General features: G+C 38.9%; 1 pseudogene; it reads right to left on the bottom strand.

The window, feature by feature from the left end:
- Nucleotides 1–1,432: 1,432 nt before the first annotated feature.
- LOC101721377 (RNA polymerase-associated protein CTR9 homolog) lies at nucleotides 1,433–4,712 on the bottom strand (annotated as a pseudogene).
- Between the last annotated feature and the right edge of the window lie 8,684 nt (nucleotides 4,713–13,396).

The following is a 13,396-nucleotide window of genomic DNA, read 5'->3' as shown; positions in this document are numbered from 1 at the left end:
GTCCCACATTAGGAAACAACAAAAATATCACATACTTCACCATGTTTTCTTTAGATATTTTCTCAGGAGAAAAAATAACAATCTATTTGAACTCCCTTACTAAATGTTCTTTTACAAATTTACAAGTCTCTGAATTTTCATTTTTCTAGTATTATTGTTCCAAACAACAACTTCATGGCATTGTATTTTATTTATTTATTTATTTATTTTTGTACGAGATCGAACTTGGGACCTTGTGCTTGTGAGGCAGGCAGCAAAACCACTGAGCTAAATCCTCAGCCCAATGGCATTGTATTTTTAAATGTTCACATAATAGAATCATATTGTATATATGTATCATTTACAATTGGTGTGCTTAACTAATTTAATTTTCCTATTAAATGTTGTCATACAGAGTCCTGCATATATTATTTTATTTATCAGATTGTTCCATTATATTTTACAGCCCAATTTACTTTTACCTTCTTTAACTATTAAGTAAAATGGTTACTGCCTCTTACATATGACTGTGTGCAAAATTAGGAGCCATGCATGGGGGACATAACCACATTCAAGGTGCCCTACCTAGGGGAAAGAAGAATGAAAGGGTTCACTGAGGTGGTAAACTGTGCATGTGTCTCATTTCATACAGAAAGACTTGAATAAATTATGCACAGTAATGACATTGGTTAACTGTGGGAGGAAGATGGCATGTTGTTGGTGTTGTTATTTAGGCGATTTCTGCTGTTCCTATTAGCATGAAACCTGAGAATGTCAGGGCTGCTTGTTGAGCCTCTCTCTGTCTGTCTCTCTCTCTCTGCTTTTTTTTTGACAAAATAATTTTATTATGGGGCTTAGGGAATTTTTTGCATTCTATTAAGAGAAAAAGCATTTTCCACACTTCTTCAACCTAACAGAGTACATACTTCTGGCTTCATTTGCATGGCTGTGAAATTACACTGTGAAGAAAATCTTATTTTCCTATGTACTTTGGTGCTGTTATACAGTAGGCACCTCTTCCTCCAAGAAATAAAAATATTCCCAATCTAAACTCAAGAGAACAAAAACATTAGTACCAAGTTTTTGTGCCACTCAGTAAAAGATTGCAATAGGAATCAAAATAGTATGCTGCTTAACATACAAAGAAGGGACATCTGCCACGGTTTCAGTCAATCCTTTGTAAGAATGCTTTATCATATGGGTTTATTTTTACTGCAGTTTTCACATATGACAGGTGGAACTGTACCACAATGAAGAATAGTCTCATTTACACAAGAAATTCAAATATTGGACTCTAGCACGGGAAATGTTTCTTGGGGTTTACAAACAGAAAAAAAAATCGCCTTAAGAAAAATTTCGCAATTATTTGACTAAACATCTGAGACATTTTTATCACAGCTTTAATATATTAAAAAATTACCTCCAGAGATGAAGTTCCTTTACGAAATAAAACCTAGTCGCTGTCGTCTGACCTGCGATCTGAGCCTCGCTCCGAGCCCTCATTGTTGGATCCCTCTGGTTCTGACTCATTTCCAGAGCCTTGGCCAGAACCCTCACTGTCAGAGCCTCGCTCCGATTCATGATCCGACTTTGCCTGCACGGACTCTGTCAGACTGCTCGGAGCCCGAGGTTCTCCTCTTCTGGGAGAGCTGGTCCTGGTCACTGTCAGAATCCTCCTCGGACTGCTGTTTTCGGGCCCTCGGGGGACTCCCGGCCTCGCTGCCAAGCCTGTTCTGGTTTTCATGAGTCTCCCTCCCACGAGGAGGAGCATCTCTTGAGCCGTTCGTCCTCCTCTGAGTTGCTGTTGCTATTGCTGTGCCTGAGATGTCCTTCATCGGCAATTTTCAGTTTATCATCATCTGAAGAATCATCGCTTTTTGCTTTTGATTTCATTTTTCCCTTCATTGAAGGAAGCAGACTTTCTGGCCTGGGAGCCTTTTTCTCCTCTGTTCTTGGTAGACAGCACTTCTTCAATTGGGGGCCCTTTTCTACATCATCATCATCAGATCCTTCTTCTCCCTTTGGAGGTCTTCTCCTCTTCTTCTTCCTTCTCTCCCCACCCTCCTCATCTTCACCATCTGGCTCACTACCACTGCCTTTTCTCCTCTTCTTCTTTTTAGATATTGGTAGGTCATCATCTGTGTTATCATTGACAAATCCATCAAACTCTTGGTTCTTATTTTTTCCCCATTACCTGTGCACCCTTCACCCCCTCCACCCTTCCCTACATCATGTACAGGCACAAGCACCCAATAATAAATATAAATGTATTGTATACCTAAAATGTACCAATAAAAGAATTTAAAAGAAAAAAAATGCATCAAACTCACCTCTCTTAGAGCATCGCCCAGCCCACCACCTCTTTTCTTCACTTTTGTTGCTTCAGTCTCTCCAGTAAATATAAGAATGTTTTTTGTCTTTTCCACATACTGGGCTCACTGTTCCAAAAGTTTCTTTTGCTCTTCCTTTTCTCTGAGACATTTCTCTTCCTGTTCTTTAAGAAGTTTCCACCTTAATAGCTCCTCTTCTTGCTCTTGTTTGGTCCACACCTCCCATTATTCTTCATCTTGGTTGCACACCCCGGCCAAGTGATGCTGGGCCTGGCTCAGTAAGTCAGAGCATTTTCTGGTTTCTGTAGCAGAAAGGGCCAAATCAAATCTAATTTCACCTCCCACTTTACTCAAGTAACTGAAGGATCTATGTGCAAGCTCCAGTTCTTTTTTTTTTAATCCTTTTATTGGTACATGTTAGGGGTACAATATAATGACATTCATCATTGGAGATATGTACCTTTACATGCTCTCTTGGTTCTTATTTTTCACCCTTACCCAGCCCTCCCTTCAACCTTTCCATCCCTCCCTATTTACAAAGACTTTGCTTCCATTTTTTCATTTTCATACTAATTCCACTCCCCTCTTTCCTTTCACCTATCCCTCCCATTTCCCCCTCCCCTTTGCCCCTTTTCTTCCTATTTCACATTATCTATTATACCTTTTAGTCCTTATTTACACTTTCAGTTTCTCACACTAGAGAAACTATTTGGTGTTTACCCATGTGTGTCCTGTTTATTTCACTTAAGAGTATTGCCTCAATGTACATCCACTTAGCTATAAATGTTTCTAATTTCTCTTTTTGTTGGCTGAGTAGTATTCCATTTTATTAAAAAAAAACACATTTTCTTGATCCACTCTCCAGCTGATGGGCATTTGGGCTGTTTCCAAGTTTTAGCTATTACAAACTGTGCTGCTGTGAACATGGGTGCACATATATCTCTGTGGTATGATTCTTTTAATTCTTTGGGGAAGATCCCCGGCAGGGGAATAGCAGGGTCAAATGGGACTTCCAGTCCTAGTTCTTTGAGGTATCTCCATACTGATTTCCACAGTGCATGCACCAGTCTACACTTCCACCAGCAGTGGAGCAGGGTTCCTCTTTCCACACAGCCCCACCAACATTTGTTATTGGTTGATTTCATGATAGCAGCCATTCTTTCTGGAGTGAAGTGGAATCTCAGCATTGTTTTCATTTGCATCTCTCGAATGACCAGTGATGTTGAACAATTTTTCAAGTATTTATTTCTACTTCTATTTATTTCTACTTTCTATTTCTACTTCTTTGTCTGAAAAATATCTGTTCATTTCAGGTGCCCATTTTTGGATTGGGTTTTTTAATTTGAGAGGTTTGATATTTTTAAGTTCTTTATAGATTCAAGTTAGTAGACCTTTGTCTGAGGGACCACTAGTAAAAATTTTTTCCCACATTGTGGGTTGTCTCTTCACACTGCTGGTGACTTCTCTAAGCTCCACTTCTTTCATAGCATTGAGTACTTCCTTCAGATTATTTTTTTTTTTATCTTTTAGGACAGAGGTAGCTAATCTTTGCAAGAGCAAGGGTACATTAAACATAAGAAGTGCATCACTGGGTGCCACATGTCTGGCCTTCAGCAAAGTCTGCATGCAGTCCTGTAATTTGCCACACTTGAAGAGGGCCCATATCAAATAGGGGAAAACTTCAGTATTTTGGTGTTTATAAAATTTTCAGAGGCATTTTTCATACATATGAACGGCACTAATATACTGCTTTAGCTCCACATAAATGTGTGCTAAGCTGAACCACACACATTGCTTATATCTGCTGTTGCTTCTCTCATTTGGGCAAATACATCACGAGCTTCACAGAAATATCCTTTGTGGGCCAAAAACAGCTCCTATGCCATTTGCAGCATACAGATTCTTCATATCTTTTCTGAGAACTTGTTTGTAGAGGGTCAAAGCACAATTTGATGATGCTTTTCCTTTTCTTAGTCTCTAGTGGGCTGATGCAAAATTTGGAGCTGCACATAGCCAAGGGCTAGCATGGAGTAAGTGTCACTCTGTGTGCATGGCTGCTGGCCTGGACCCCATTCTTGTTGTACCAAATGGAGATTACCAATCAAAGACCAAGCATCTGGATGATCCTTATGAATCTGAAGAGCTTCCTTAAACCAATCTGAAACCTCATGAAAATTTCCTTTATCTCTGGCCATGGCTTCTAGATGCAAATAGCAGTCAACATAGTTGGGATGTTCTCTTAAAAAAAGAGGAATTAATATATGTCAAATATAGATGTTCTCATAAGATGTTTTAATATAGTTTTTCTGCTTCATGGAATTCACACATTTCCTCATATAGCCTGGCAAAATTGTAAGATGTAGTAACAGAAATGGCATTATAGTAATGTTCATCATCACACATGGACTGACTCAGTGGGATCTGCACCAGGAGAGTCTATCTCTGGCAGAGAGCATGGATGTTGCTGCCTGTCTGGACTGCACTTTTGAGTGAGGTCTGCACAACCTGACTCCTACAGGTGCTATATACCCCAGGGGTCAATATCCAGAGCTCCTCATTAAGCAGAAAGAAAACAGAAACACTAATGTTATATTGATCTGCACAACCTGACTCCTACAGGTGCTATATACCCCAGGGGTCAATATCCAGAGCTCCTCATTAAGCAGAAAGAAAACAGAAACACTAATGTTATATTGATCCTAGGAGCAGATATCCTTAAACACCCACCCTATAGAGGAGAGTAATTCAAGATAATTAATTTTGACTCCTGAGGCCTGCTGTACAACATCCAGGTCTTGCTAACATTTCTGCTCCACTCCTTAACTCCAACTTTGTTTCAATAATCTAAAGAAATTCTCCAATAAACTTATACCTTCCATTTTAGTTCTTTCTATCTACTTGATCTTTTGTGAATGTTTTAGTTTTTATTAGTACATTTTAAAAAATTAAGTATATTGATACATTTTAAATATACATAATGATCACATTCATCATAGGGAATTTGTACCTATATGTGACATATATTAATTCTTCTTTTTTTCCCATTCCCCTACCCTTCTTATTTACAAATGCTTTGTTTTTGAAGCTGAAAATGTAAATAAGGACCAGAATTTACCCTACATATTATGAAATAGGAAAAAAATGCTCAAATGGGAAGGGGAACTAAGGAGGGGTGAGGGGGAAATGGAAGGAAAAGAGTCTTTGATATTTTTTAACTTCCTGATGATTGCCATTCTTTCTTGAGTAAGAAGGAATCTACTATAGCTTGTATCTACATGTCCCCCTAAAGCCACATGTGGTCATTGCGGGGGCCTTTCAGAGGTGGCCGGATATAGAGTGTGAAATCCTGGGATCAAGGTTGTGATGCTGAGATTGATGCAATGCTAAGATTAAGGCTGCCTTGCCCTGGGTATAAGAGCTACACCCCCACCCCAAGAGTGGAAAACCTGGATAGGATATAAGAAATAGGATATAAGCATTGCTTCTTCAAAACTTTGATGCTTTGCTGGCCACCATGAACTGTTTCTCCTCTGCAATGCCCTTCTTCCATGCCATGCTGACGTGGAACTACAAATTCTGAGCTAAGTAAACCTTTCTTCCTTTAACTTTGTGTGTCATGTGTTTTAGCTCATCAATGAGATAAAAGTAACTAAGACAGAATTTGGTACCAGAGAAGTGGGGTTGTTGCTATGCCTGGTCATGTGTTTCAGGAGCAATTGGAACTGCCTCATGGGAAGGGTTTGGAAGGGTTTGGAGATGCCAGCTAAAGAAGAAGTCCTGGAATGCCTCAAATTATACTTGATGGGAGATTTTGGTCAGAGCTCAGAAGACCAGAAGGCTGATAGAAATCCTGCCAATAAAGATTAGGCTCAGAAGATTCCTGCCAGGAAGAAGAACTACATTGGCTGTTGGACTCCAGATAATGTGTATTATCCCTTGGCAGAAACTTTGCATTTTTGCTCATGTCCAGAGACTCTGTCTGAGACTGAGATTAAGGGCAGTGGAATAATTTATCTTCCAGAAGAAATTTCAAGGCAGTCTAACGTTGAGGCCATGGCATGGGTACTGTTGGGGGATTAGCCAGATCTATGTTGAGAATCAAGAGCAAAGCACCCAGCAGAATGATTTAAAACAAGTTGAGTTTAGCTGTAAACAAAGCTGCACTAAAGTTGTGACCTACAAAGATGAAACAGAGAAGATATTGTTTGCTCAAAGGAAACAGGACAATAGAAAAGATCGCATGAGGACAGGAACCAGCAAGACTCCACAATTTCAAGCCTCAGTGCTCCAAATGCAAAAGGATTTGCTTTGAGAAGAGAGCCACAGAGTATCATGCTCCAGAATGGCTGTGGCCTAGATAATTTTTTCTCTCCAGATTTGGTTCACAGTGTTCAGCAATCCAGGTCCTCTAGCTCTACAGACAAGAGAGAAAAAAGCCTGGGTAATGCTCCAGCTGGTGGTAGACCTTGACATCATGGACATGGGACTGGTTTCAGATGCATACAGAATGCAAGGTGGGGTCAGGGAGGCTTCCACTCAGATTTCAGAAGGTCTGGGGTACAAGAAAGTGTGCCCCTGAGAGGGCCTGTGTGAAGCCGCATGTATGAAGCCAAAGGTGCAGTGGAGCCCTCAGAAATTTGGTGACTCCAGGAATGTGGACTGTCTGAAAAAAACTGCAAGGAAGGAGCAAAGCTGGCCTGAAAGAGAAGGAAGAGAAGCTATAGGATGAACTACTGGTGGTGCTATAGGAGCAGAGCCACGCAAGCCTTTTTGGAATTCATATCTTTGCACTGATTGCCCTTCACTCTTGATATGTAACTATGTGACTTAATGTTTGCCCAGGGGGATTCTGCTTTGGTTCCATTCATTTCTATCTCCATATTTGTAACTTTTAGAATGGGAGGTTTTTTCTGGCATTGCATATTGGAAGTGTTTAACTTTCTTTTTATTTGTAAAGGGGCTTGAACCTAAGAATTTGCCTTAAATCTCAGAGGAGACTTTGGACTTGGACTTTTCAAGTGAAAAGTTTTTGAAACTGTTAGGACATTGGCAACTTAGAGATGGACTAAATGCCTTTTGCTTACTGGTATGCACATGAGTCTTTGAGAGACCAGGAGAAGAATGTCATGGCTTGTATCTATATATCCCCCAAAGCCTCTGACATTCCAACCCTCCTTGGAGTCAGATAACTGTGAGCTTAACCCTCTACAAATTGTGAGTTAAATAAACTTTTCATCCTTTAGCTTTGGGTGTTGGGTATTTTGTCTCAACAAAGAGAAAAAATAACTAAGACAGAAGCTTAGCATTGTTTTAATTTTCACCTATCTAATGGCCAAAGATGTTGAATATTTTTTTCATATATTTGTTAGCCATTTGTAATTCTTCCATGTGAAGGGTCTGTTCCTTTCACTTGCCCTGTACTTGACTTGGTCTTAAATTTTAGTTATATAATTTTTTGAAAATTTTATATATTCTAGATATTAGTACTCTGTCTGATAAGTAGCTGGCAAAATATTACCCATTCTGTAGCTTTTCTCTTCACTCTACTTCTTTTGCTGTACAGAAGATTTTTAGTCTATCATCCCATTTGTTGATTTTTTTTTATTTCTTGTGTAATAACATTTCTGTATAGCAAATCCTTTTGTAAACCTATGGCTTCATGTTTTTTACCTGTTTTATATTCCAGTAGGTTTAATATTGCTTTTAAATATTTAGATCTTTGATTGATTTTTATTTAATTTATTGCATGGTAACAGATATGGGTCCAGTTTCAATCTTCTGCAAACAGTTATCCAGTTTTCCCAACACCATTTGTTGATTAGACTTTCCTCCAACATATGTTTTGGGACTCTTTTTCAAAGATCAATTAGCTGAATGTGTTTTGGGATGTTTCTGTATCCTCTAGTCTATTCCTTTGATCCATGTATCTGTTTTGCTACAGTACGATGTCATTTTAATGACTATTGCTTTGTAGTATTGCTCCAAGTCAGTAACATGGACATTCTTATCATGAATACGCATAATCACAAATGAGAGGCATAAGGTTCTGAAAGTATAATCTTCAGTCCCAGCATTCAATTCAAGACAGAGGTGTCTTCTGGGTTATCAAGAAAGATCTCCTTAAATTAGTGGGCCAAGCAGAGGGAATACAGCTTTCTGTTTAAGAGATCTTGTTGGATATGATGCTGGCATGTCCCACAGCCACCTGGTGTGGTAGTCATCTTTATATTACTTTAAAAAGTACTTCAACTAATCAACTTAAAGAGAGAAGACTTTATTTTAGTTTAATCTCTTATTGGGTGGCTTGTCTCATTGCAATTGAGGTAGTGATGTGGGAGAGTATTTTGAAGAGGAGCAAGTGATGGATCAATGCTGTTCATTCTGTGGGATCTGGGAAGAGAGGAAGGGAGGTTTTGGTGCCCACTACCTTCTTCTGGGGCATGGCTGCAGGACCTAACTTCCTCCTAGTTGACTCCACCTGTTAGAAGTACTGGGATGACTCAAGCATCAGAAACTGGGGAACGAGTTTTATTTATTTATATTTTTGGTACCAGGGATTGAACTCAGGACCTTGTGCTTGTGAGGCAGGCAGCAGAACCACTGAGCTAAATCCATGACCCAGGAACAAGTTTCTAAAACATAGTCCTTTGGGGACATTTCAGATCCAAACTAGAGCACCCAGGGACTGTGAGGAAAAGAGTGCTAAAAAGAAGCTACCTCATACACAGCTCAGTGAAGCCCTAGCTCCAGGCACTCTTCACTCATGTAAGAATCTTTTTTGTGAGTTTGGCCTTATGGTCAGAAGCTGGTGGGTATGCCCTGCTCCTTCTGGCTTGCCCCACCCACTTGCATCCAGAAGACCCTGAGGACACTCCCCCGGCAGGCACATTGGCTGCCAATTTGGCCTTGCAGTCAGAAGCAGGTGGCTGCACCCTGCTCCTTCTGGCTTGCCTAGCCCACTTGCACTCAAGAGACATTGAGGACACCCCGGACCCCCCTCAGCAGACCCACCAGCCACCAGCTTGGCCCCGAAGGTGCCTGTAGCAACAGCACCCCCCCATGCCTCTGACCTCTTGGCTGTGCAGCTACCTAGTTCCACACTACAGATGCACAGGGGGACATAAAGGCCATTGTCCTGAGTTGCAGAAGTGAACAACAGAGAGAGGGCCTCTCTAAGGCTTCCTGATGAAAACTGAAGCCCACTGGAAAAGTGAAGAGAATCTCTGCAATATAGCACACCAGACCACCATACTTGGTAAGCTGGAGGGATCATCACCTCCTATTTGCACCTGGACTGTTTGCAGGGGAGGGACAGCTGAAACCTGTAGTGGAACCTTGCAGAGTTCAGCCCTGCAGAAGGACAGGGAGCTCAATTTGGGACTTGCAGCCAGAGGTCTGTCTGGGTCTGGGAGGTCTGTGGCAGGTCTGTGGCAGGCTTACTGAGACCCATTGACTTACAGTTGACAGTACCAAAAACAAAAATGAGAAGACATTTAAGCAAATCACAAACTCAGACCTCCACCACACAAAAGGCAATTTCTGAAGTAAAATGAAGTGGGAAAGTCTGATAATCAACTACCTGGACACCCTGAACTGATAGCACAGGAAATAACAAAACAGATGAATGAGGCTCTAGAAAAATTCAAAGCAGAAATAATCTCTCCAATAACTACAGAGATGGTGAGAAGAGTCAAAGACATAATTGGAGGCTCTAGAACAGAAACACATAAAAAAAAATAGATGAGCTCATAAATATGCTGGAAGCCATGAATGCCCAGCATAAGAAAGAAATAGAAACCATGATCCCACCAACACAAGAAGGAAATGGAATCCACAAAATCAATTCAAACAGATATTCAGGAGATTAAAAACTCCATTGAAAGCATGCATAGGAGAGAATATCAGATATAGAAGACAGGATTGCTCTTAAGAACCATGAAAACAGAGATTTCTTAAAAATAGTAAGGGACCATGAGAAATCAATCCAGCAGCTGCTGCTGGATGGTGCAAGGAAGAATAATATAAGACTGATAGTAGTCCAAGAAAAAACAGGAGAAAATACAATTGACATTAAAAAAAAACTGTTCACAGAAGTAATAGTAGAAAACTTCCCAGACAGAGTTGGAGAATTGGACATACAGATAAGTGAGGCATAAAGAACTCCAACTAGCCATGATGAAAAAAAAATCTACACCTAGACACAAAATAATCAAGATCCCAGAAACCCAACTGAAGAACAAAACTCTACAGGCAGTTAGAGAAAAGAAATAAATCATCTATAAATGAAAGCCCATCAGAATCATGGCAGATTGTTCAACACAAAACCTTAAGTCAAGGAGAGCCTGGAATGAAGTATTTCAAGCCCTAAAAGAAAATAACTTCCAACCTAGACTGTTGTATCCTGAAAAATTATTTTTCAAAATCGATGGGGAAATTAGATTCTTTCATGACAAAGAACACCTGAGAAATTTCATGAATGCCAAACCAGCACTCCAAACAATACTAAACAATATCCTAGAAAAAGACAAAGAAGATCACAACTCCATGAGGTCCAACAGAGGGAAGCCACCAGGCAAGGTAAGAAACTAAAGGGAAAGGGAAAAAAACCCAAGAAACAGAAGAGCCACTAATAGTAACATCATAACAAGGATGAGTCAATATCTATCAATTATAACTATCAATGTTAATGGACTCAATTCACCAATCAAAAGAAACAGACAGAACAGATTACAAAGCAAAATCCAACAATATGCTGCATACAAGAAACACACCTAACTAAAAAAAAAAAAATACATACACTAAAAGTAAAAGGAACCCAAAAAAATCAGGAGTAGCAATTTTATTTGCAGATGAAGTAGATTTCAAACCAAAACTAATTAAGAGAGACAAACATGGTCACTACATCCTTGTGAAGGGAACAGTCCAAGAGGAAAAGATGACAATTATGAATATGTATGCACCAAATACAAATGCCCCCAATTATACAATACAAGTATTAATGGACATGAAAAACCAAATAAGCTCTAATACAATTGTAGTGGGGATCTCAATACCCCATTACCGCAATTAGAAAGAACATTTAGACAAAAAATAAACAAAGAAATTCTAGAACTGATCCAAGCTATTGAACAAATGGACTTAATAAATGTTTACAGAGTGTTCCACCCCACAAATCAGAATACATATTCTTTTCAGCTGCACACAGGTCATTCTCCAAAATAGACCACATGGTAGCTCATACGACATGTCTAAGTAAATGTAAAAGAATTAAAGATACCCCCTGTATTTTATCAGACCATAGTGCAATAATATTGGAGATCAATAACATAAGAAACTTCAAAACTCCCACAAATACATGGAAATGAAATAACCCCCTCCTTGGGCTGGGGATTTAGCTCAGCAGTTCTGGTGCCTGCCTAACAAGCACAAGGTCCCGAGTTCGATCCCCGGTACCAAAAATAAATAAATAAATAAAATAACACCCTCCTGAACAACCAATTGGTCACAGAGGAAATTAAAGAAGAAATTAGACAGTTTCTACAAGTAAATGATAATACCAGTACAACATACAGGAATCTATGGTACACAACGAAGGCAATTCTACATGGAAAATTCATAGCAGTCAATGCACACATTAGGAAAACAGAGAGAAGGCAAATAAATAACCTAGTGCAGAACCTAAAGCTCCTGGAAAAAGAAGAGCATAACAAACCCAAAGCTCATATAAGAGAGGAAATTATAAAAATCAGAGCATGAATCAATACAATGGAGACTAAGAGAATGATACAAAAAGTTAATGAATCAGAGTTCATTTTTTGAAAGAATAATTAAAATTGATAAATCCTTAGCCAAACTTATCAAAAAAAAGAAAGAAAAGGCTCAAATCCAGGAAATTAAGAATGGAAAAAGTGAAGTCACAACAGATCCAGCAAAAATCAAAAGCATCACCAATACCTACTTCGAGAACCTGTACTCTAATGAAACGGACAACACAGAAGAAATGGACAGATTCCTAGATACATATGAATTACCAAAGTTAAATGAATAAGATATAGAAATACTAAACACCCCAATTACAATGAGTGAAATTGAAAAGTAATAAAAAATTTACCAACAAAGTAAAGCCCAGGTCCTTTTGGCTCCACTGCTGAATTCTAAAAGACATTTAAAGAAGAACTATCACCTTTAAACTCATCAAGGAAATCGAAAGGGAAACAAGGCTTCCAAATTCATTCCTTGAAGGAAGTGTTGCTTTGATTCCAAAACCAGGGAAAGACCCAACCCAAAAAGAGAACTACAGACCGATCTCCTTAATGAACATAGATGCAAAAATCCTCAACAAGATACTGGAAAACCAAATGCAGAGTGTTATCAAGAAGATCATACACCCTGACCAAGTCGGATTTATCCCAGGGATGCAAGGATGGTTCAACATACATAAATCAATAAATGTAATACACTATATTAACAGAGTCAAAGACAAAAACCATATGATCATCTCAATAGATGCAGAAAAGGCATTTGACAAAATCCAACACCCATTCATCATAAAAATCTTGCAGAAAATTGGAATAGAAGGTCTTTATCTCAACTTGATTAAGGATATCTATGAAAAACCAACAGCCACCATCATACTAAATGGTCAAAAACTGAAATTGTTCACTCTAAAATCAGGAGCAAGACAAACATGCCTACAATAACCACTCCTGTTTAATAGTGTTCTGGAAACATTAGCCACATCATTTATAAAAGATAGAGAAATAAAAATAATAAAAATAGGAAAGGAAGAAGTAAAACAGTCATTATTTGCTGATGATATGATACTTTACACAGAAGACCCAAAAAACTCTACCAAAAGACTTCTAGACTTAATTGACAGATTCAGTAGTGTAGGTGGATATAAGGTCAACACTCAAAAAACAATAGCCTTTTAATATACAAATAACAGACTCACTGAGGGAGAAATTAGGGAAATAATTCCTTTTTCAATAGCATCCAAAAAAATGAAATATGTAGGAGCCAGTCCAACAAAGGAAACAAAAGACCTCTAAACTGAAAACTATAGCACTTTGAAAAGGAGATTGAGC

Source organism: Heterocephalus glaber, unplaced genomic scaffold (genome assembly GCF_053883595.1).
Source record: "Heterocephalus glaber isolate CG9 unplaced genomic scaffold, H.glaber_assembly_v1.0 deba00001060, whole genome shotgun sequence".
NCBI classification, from domain to species: Eukaryota; Metazoa; Chordata; class Mammalia; order Rodentia; family Bathyergidae; genus Heterocephalus; species Heterocephalus glaber.
Note: the sequence above shows the minus strand (reverse complement) of the source record. Positions and strands in the feature narration are given on the sequence as shown.